The sequence below is a fragment of the Bufo gargarizans genome, chromosome 1 (genome assembly GCF_014858855.1).
Source record: "Bufo gargarizans isolate SCDJY-AF-19 chromosome 1, ASM1485885v1, whole genome shotgun sequence".
NCBI lineage: Eukaryota > Metazoa > Chordata > Amphibia > Anura > Bufonidae > Bufo > Bufo gargarizans.
This window is the reverse complement of record NC_058080.1, coordinates 139,499,990-139,506,139: the sequence shown is the minus strand read 5'-3', so window position 1 is coordinate 139,506,139 and position 6,150 is coordinate 139,499,990.

Sequence of the window (6,150 nt, the reverse complement as noted above, 5' to 3'; positions counted from 1 at the left end):
TATATAAACGTTCTGGCAGCTCTTTAATCCAAGCGCTGCAAAGCGCTTGGATTAAAGCTTCTGCCCCTGCCCTGTATGCTGTCACGGACAGCATACAGTGCAGTAATGCCGGCAAGGGACCAATCAGAGTGGCCCCTTGCCGGCAATCGATCCGATTGGTTAGTCTGTGCAGACTAACCAATCGGATCGCGGTAGTGTTAAAATGCCGGTTTCAGGCTCTGATCTGCGCTCTGCAGATCAGAGCCTGAAAGCAGATAGTGTAACTCATGCCCCCCGATCTGTGCCCCTCCAAGCCCTTAGTGCCGATCTGTGCCCCCACATCTGTGCTCCGCTGATCTGTGCCCCTCTCCTGCGCTGATGGCATGCGGTCCGCCCCCTCCCCGCCCCCTGCATTAATTTTCAAGCCGCCCCTCCTGCCCCAGTCTCCCTCGATATTGTGGGCAAACTCCCGACCCCCTCCCCTTTCCAGTGCTGCCCCCCCCCCCCCGTTCCCCCTGCTGTGTGCGATGGCGGCGGCTCAATTACTGAGCCGCCGCCATCAGCAGAGAGTGTCAGCTCTATGCTGACACTCTCCTGTAACCCCTATAGATGCCGCGGTTGCGGCATCCATGGGGTTAACAGAGGGAGGGAGCTCCCTCTCTCCACCATCGGGGCTGCAGCGCTGTGATTGCAGCACCCGATGGTTGCCATGGCAACCGGACGCTTTGCAAAAGCGTCCGGTTGCCATGGCAAAGGCGTCCAGTGCTGCCACCTACAGGCAATCTGGAAGTACTATACTTTGGAATGCAAGAGCATTGCAAAGTATAGTACAACTATCAGCCCCACTGGATCTTCAAGATCCAAGAGGAAACTGATAAAAAAAAAGTGAAAATAATAAAAGTAAAAATAAATAAATAAATAAAATGTAAATTAGAAAAAAGAAATTGCCTTTTCCTATAAAAAAATGAAAAAATAAAATAAAATACACATATTAGGTGTCGCCGCGTCCGTAACGACCATCTCTATAAATATATCACATGATAGACCCCGTCCGATAAACACCATAAAAATAAAATTAAAAAAACAGTGCCAAAAAAGCTATTTTTGTCACCTTATATCACAAAAAGTGCAACAGCAAGCGATCAAAAAGGCTTATGACCCCCAAAATAGTACCAATCAAACCGTCACCTCGTCCCGCAAAAAATGATACCCTATTTAAGACAATCGCCCAAAAAATAAAAAAGCTATGGCTCTCAGACTATAGAGACACTAAAACATCATTTTTTGGGTTTCAAAAATGCTATTATTGTGTAAAACTTAAATAAATAAGAAAAAGTATACATATTAGGTATTGCCACGTCCGTAACGATCTTCTCTATAAAACTATCATATGACCTAACTCCTCAGATGAATGCTGTAAAATTAAATAAATGAAAACTGTTCCAAAACAGCAAATTTTTGGGTCACCTTGCCCCATAAAGTGTAATAATGAATGATCAAAAAATCCTATGTACCCAAAAATGGTACCAATAAAAACCTCAACGCTTTCTGCAAAAAACGAGCCCCTGCACAAGACGATCAGCACAAAAATAAAAAACATATGGCGTTCAGAAAACCAATCCAGCACAATTTACCTTCCAAAAACCGTATGGCATTCCTTTCCTTCTGCGCCCTGCTGTGTGCCCGTACAGCAGTTTACGACCACATGTGGGGTGTTTATGTAAACCGCGGAATCAGGGTAATAAATTATGAGTTTTGTTTGGCTGTTAACTCTCAATGTGTTAAAGAAAAAAAAAATTATAAAATTGAAAATCTGCCAAAAATTGGAAATTTTGAAATTTCATCCCCCTTTTCCTTTAATTCTTGTGGAACGCCTAAAGGGTTAACAAAGTTTTTAAAATCAGTTTTGAGTAACTTGAGGGGTGTAGTTTCTACAATGGGGTCATTTATGGGGGTTTCCACTATGTAAGCCCCACAAAGTGACTTCAGACCTTAACTGGTCCTTAAAAAGTGGGTTTTGGAAATTTTCTTAAAAATTGTAAGAATTGCTTCTAAACTTCTAAGCCTTCTAACGTCCTAAAAAAATAAAATGACATTTCCAAAATAATGCCAACATAAAGTAGACATATGGGGAATGTTAAGTAATAAATATTTTATTAGGTATGACTTTCTGTTTTAGAAGCAGAGAAATTGAAATTTGGAAAATTGAGAATTTTTCAAAATTTTTGGTAAATTTGGGATTTTTTCATAAATAAAGGTGAAATATATTGACTCAAATATATGACTATCATGAAGTACAATGTGTCACGAGAAAACAATCTCAGAATGGCATGGATAAGTAAAAGTGTTCCAAAGCTATTACCACATAAAGTGATGCATGTCCGATTTGAAAATTTTGACCCGGACATTGGGGCATCAATGACCCTTGGTCATGAAAGGGTTAATACCTTTAACATATTTAAATTTTGTATTATGTCGCCCCTTTCCCTTTTTCCCTCGAGGCTATACAGAGTAAGCACTTTAAGTCTCTCTCAATATGTTTTATGCTTCAGACCCTCCTCTATTTTTGTAGACCGCTTTAGCACCTGTTCTGTTTTATCTGTGTCTTTTTCTAGGTGGGGTCTCCAGAGCTGGACACAATATTCTGCTTTCCACAATCTCTTTCTTCCCACTGGCTATTCCTCTATCTATACAGTGTAGGCAGACAGCAGGAATTGTATTGGAGGGAGTGTATATCTTGCCCAGAAAGTTAAGCTGGGCGAGATAATAAAAGCCGGATAATGTTGTTTTGTTCAGGAGCCCAGTTGCTGAACTGTTGGTAAATGGTAAAATCTGGGCCAGCTTTATTGGAGTGGTGAATAGGTGGTAGTGGGACTCACCACTCCCACTCACTACAGAGAGTGTGGGAGACTCAGTCCGTTCAGCTGAGAAAGGGTGCCTCATTACAGGTGCATAAAACCCTGAGGGAACCAGAAGCAAGTCTCTGTAAAAGAACCTAGCTGAGGGACACAAGCAGTCTGCAGGCTGGTAACAGAGCCGAGTATTACCAGCACCCCTGGGAGCGTAAGGCAGGGGTGCTCAGTCACTATATGACCGAGCCAGGCGAAAGCTTTTTGGTGTTGTTTCTGTTTTGTTGTTTAATCTGTTTGGAGCTGTAATAAATCCCTACATTACTTTATCGGGACTGTTGCGTCTGTGTCACCGCCACACTGCCCTACCACGCTTCAGAACTTTACAACAGCCAAGCATCCTACTTGCTTTCCCTGCCACCTGCTTACACTGTCCACTCATTTTGAAGCTGTCTGATATCAGGATCCATATATCCTTCTAATCTAAAGTTTTTTCGAACACAGAACTGCCAAAATGATAATCAGATAGAGGGTTCCTTCTACTCAAGTGCATTATTTTACATTTGGACATGCCGAACTGCAGTTTCCATTGTTTGGACCATTTTATTAAGGGAAGCAAAATCTTTTTCCGTGTTATTAATCCCTCCAGGAATATAAAACCAGTTACACACTTTTGTGTCATCGGCAAACAGGCAAACCTTGCCTACCAAACCTTCTCCCATGTCAACTACAAAAATATTTTAAGAATAGGACCCGGGACAGACCACAACACTGGTGTCTATTCATCAGGCAACTACAAATCCACAGAACTATCCAGAGAATAAATCAAATTTTCAATAATGTATTTATTAGCTCTTTATGTGACACTGTATCAAAGGCTTTGCTGAAGTCCAGGTAGGCATCTGTCCGTCCAGCTCAGCCTGTTATCCTGCAAGTTGATTTAGAGGACAGCATAAAAAACCCCTGTGAGGTGAAGCCAATTTTCCTCACTTTAACCGCCTCCGGACCGCCTAACGCAGATGCGGTCCGGAGGCGGCAGCTCTGCGCACGACGACGCATATACGCGTCATCTCGCGAGGGCCGGGATTTCCTGTGAACGCGCGCACACAGGCGCGCGCGCTCACAGGAACGGAAGGTAAGCGAGTGGATCTCCAGCCTGCCAGCGGCGATCGCTCGCTGGCAGGCTGGAGATCCGAATTTTTTACCCCTAACAGGTATATTAGACGCTGTTTTGATAACCGCGTCTAATATACCTCCTACCTGGTCCTCTGGTGGTCCCTTTTGTTAGGATCGACCACCAGAGGACACAGGTAGGTCAGTAAAGTCGCACCAAACACTACACTACACTACACCCCCCCCGTCACTTATTAACCGTCACTTATTAACCCTTTATGAACCCATGATCACCCCATATAAACTCCCTGATCACCCCCCTGTCATTGATCACCCCCCTGTCAGGCTCCGTTCAGATGTCCGTATGATTTTTACGGATCCACGGATACATGGATCGGATCCGCAAAACACATGCGGACGTCTGAATGGAGCCTTACAGGGGGGTGATCAATGACAGGCGGGTGATCACCCATATACACTCCCTGATCACCCCCCTGTCATTGATCACCCCCCTGTAAGGCTCCATTCAGACGTCCGCATGTGTTTTGCGGATCCGATCCATGTATCCGTGGATCCATAAAAATCATACGGACGTCTGAATGGAGCCTTACAGGGGGGGTGATCAGTGACGGGGGTGATCACCCTGATCACCCCCTGTCATTGATAAACCCCTGTGAGGCTCCATTCAGACGTCCGCATGTGTTTTGCGGATCCGATCCATGTATCCATGGATCCGTAAAAATCATACGGACGTCTGACTGGAGCCTTACAGGGGGGGTGATCAGTGACAGGGGGGTGATCACCCCCTGTCATTGATAACCCCCCTGTAAGGCTCCATTCAGACGTCCGCATGTGTTTTGCGGATCCGATCCATGTATCCGTAAAAATCATACGGACGTCTGAATGGAGCCTTACAGGGGGGTGATCAATGACAGGGGGGTGATCAGGGAGTCTATATGGGTGATCACCCCCCTGTCATTGATCACCCCCCTGTAAGGCTCCATTCAGACGTCCGCATGTGTTTTGCGGATCCGATCCATGGATCCGTAAAAATTATACGGACGTCTGAATGGAGCCTTACCAGGGGGGTGATCAATGACAGGGGGGTGATCCGGGAGTCTATATGGGTGATCACCCCCCTGTCATTGATCACCCCGCTGTCATTGATCACTTTTTGGCACAAGTTAGCGGAAATTTTTTGTTTGTTTTTGTTTTAGTTTTTTCTTACTAAGTCTCATATTCCACTAACTTGTGTCAAAAAATAAAATCTCACATGAACTCACCATACCTCTCACGGAATCCAAATGCGTAAACATTTTTAGACATTTATATTCCAGACTTCTTCTCACGCTTTAGGGCCCCTAAAAAGCCAGGGCAGTATAAATACCCCACATGTGACCCCATTTTGGAAAGAAGACACCCCAAGGTATTCCGTGAGGGGCATGGCGAGTCCATGAAAGATTGAAATTTTTGTCCTAATTTAGCGGAAAGTGAGACTGTGCGAAAAAAACAAGAAAATCCATATCCGCTAACTTATGCAAAAAAAATAAAAATTCTAGGAACTATTCTATAGGCCCCTCATTGAATACCTTGGGGTGTCTTCTTTCCAAAGTGGGGTCACATCTGCGGTATTTATACTGCCCTGGCTTTTTAGGGGCCCGAAAGTGTGAGAAGAAGTCTGGGATCCAAATGTCTAAAAATGCCCTCCTAAAAGGAATTTGGGCCCCTTTGCGCATCTAGGCTGCAAAAAAGTGTCACACATCTGGTATCGCCGTACTCAGGAGAAGTTGGGGAATGTGTTTTGGGGTGTCATTTTACATATACCCATGCTGGGTGAGAAAAATATCTTGGTCAAATGCCAACTTTGTATAAAAAAATGGGAAAAGTTATCTTTTGCCAAGATATTTCTCTCACCCAGCATGGTTATATGTAAAATGACTCCCCAAAACACATTGCCCAACTTCTCCTGAGTACGGCGATGCCACATGTGTGACACTTTTTTGCAGCCAAGGTGGGCAAAGGGGCACACATTCCAAAGTGCACCTTTTGGATTTCACAGGCCATCTTTTACACATTTTGATTGCAAGGTACTTCTTACACATTTGGGCCCCTAAATTGCCAGGGCAGTATAACTACGCCACAAGTGACCCCATTTTGGAAAGAAGACACCCCAAGGTATTCCGTGAGGGGCACGGCGAGTTCCTAGAAT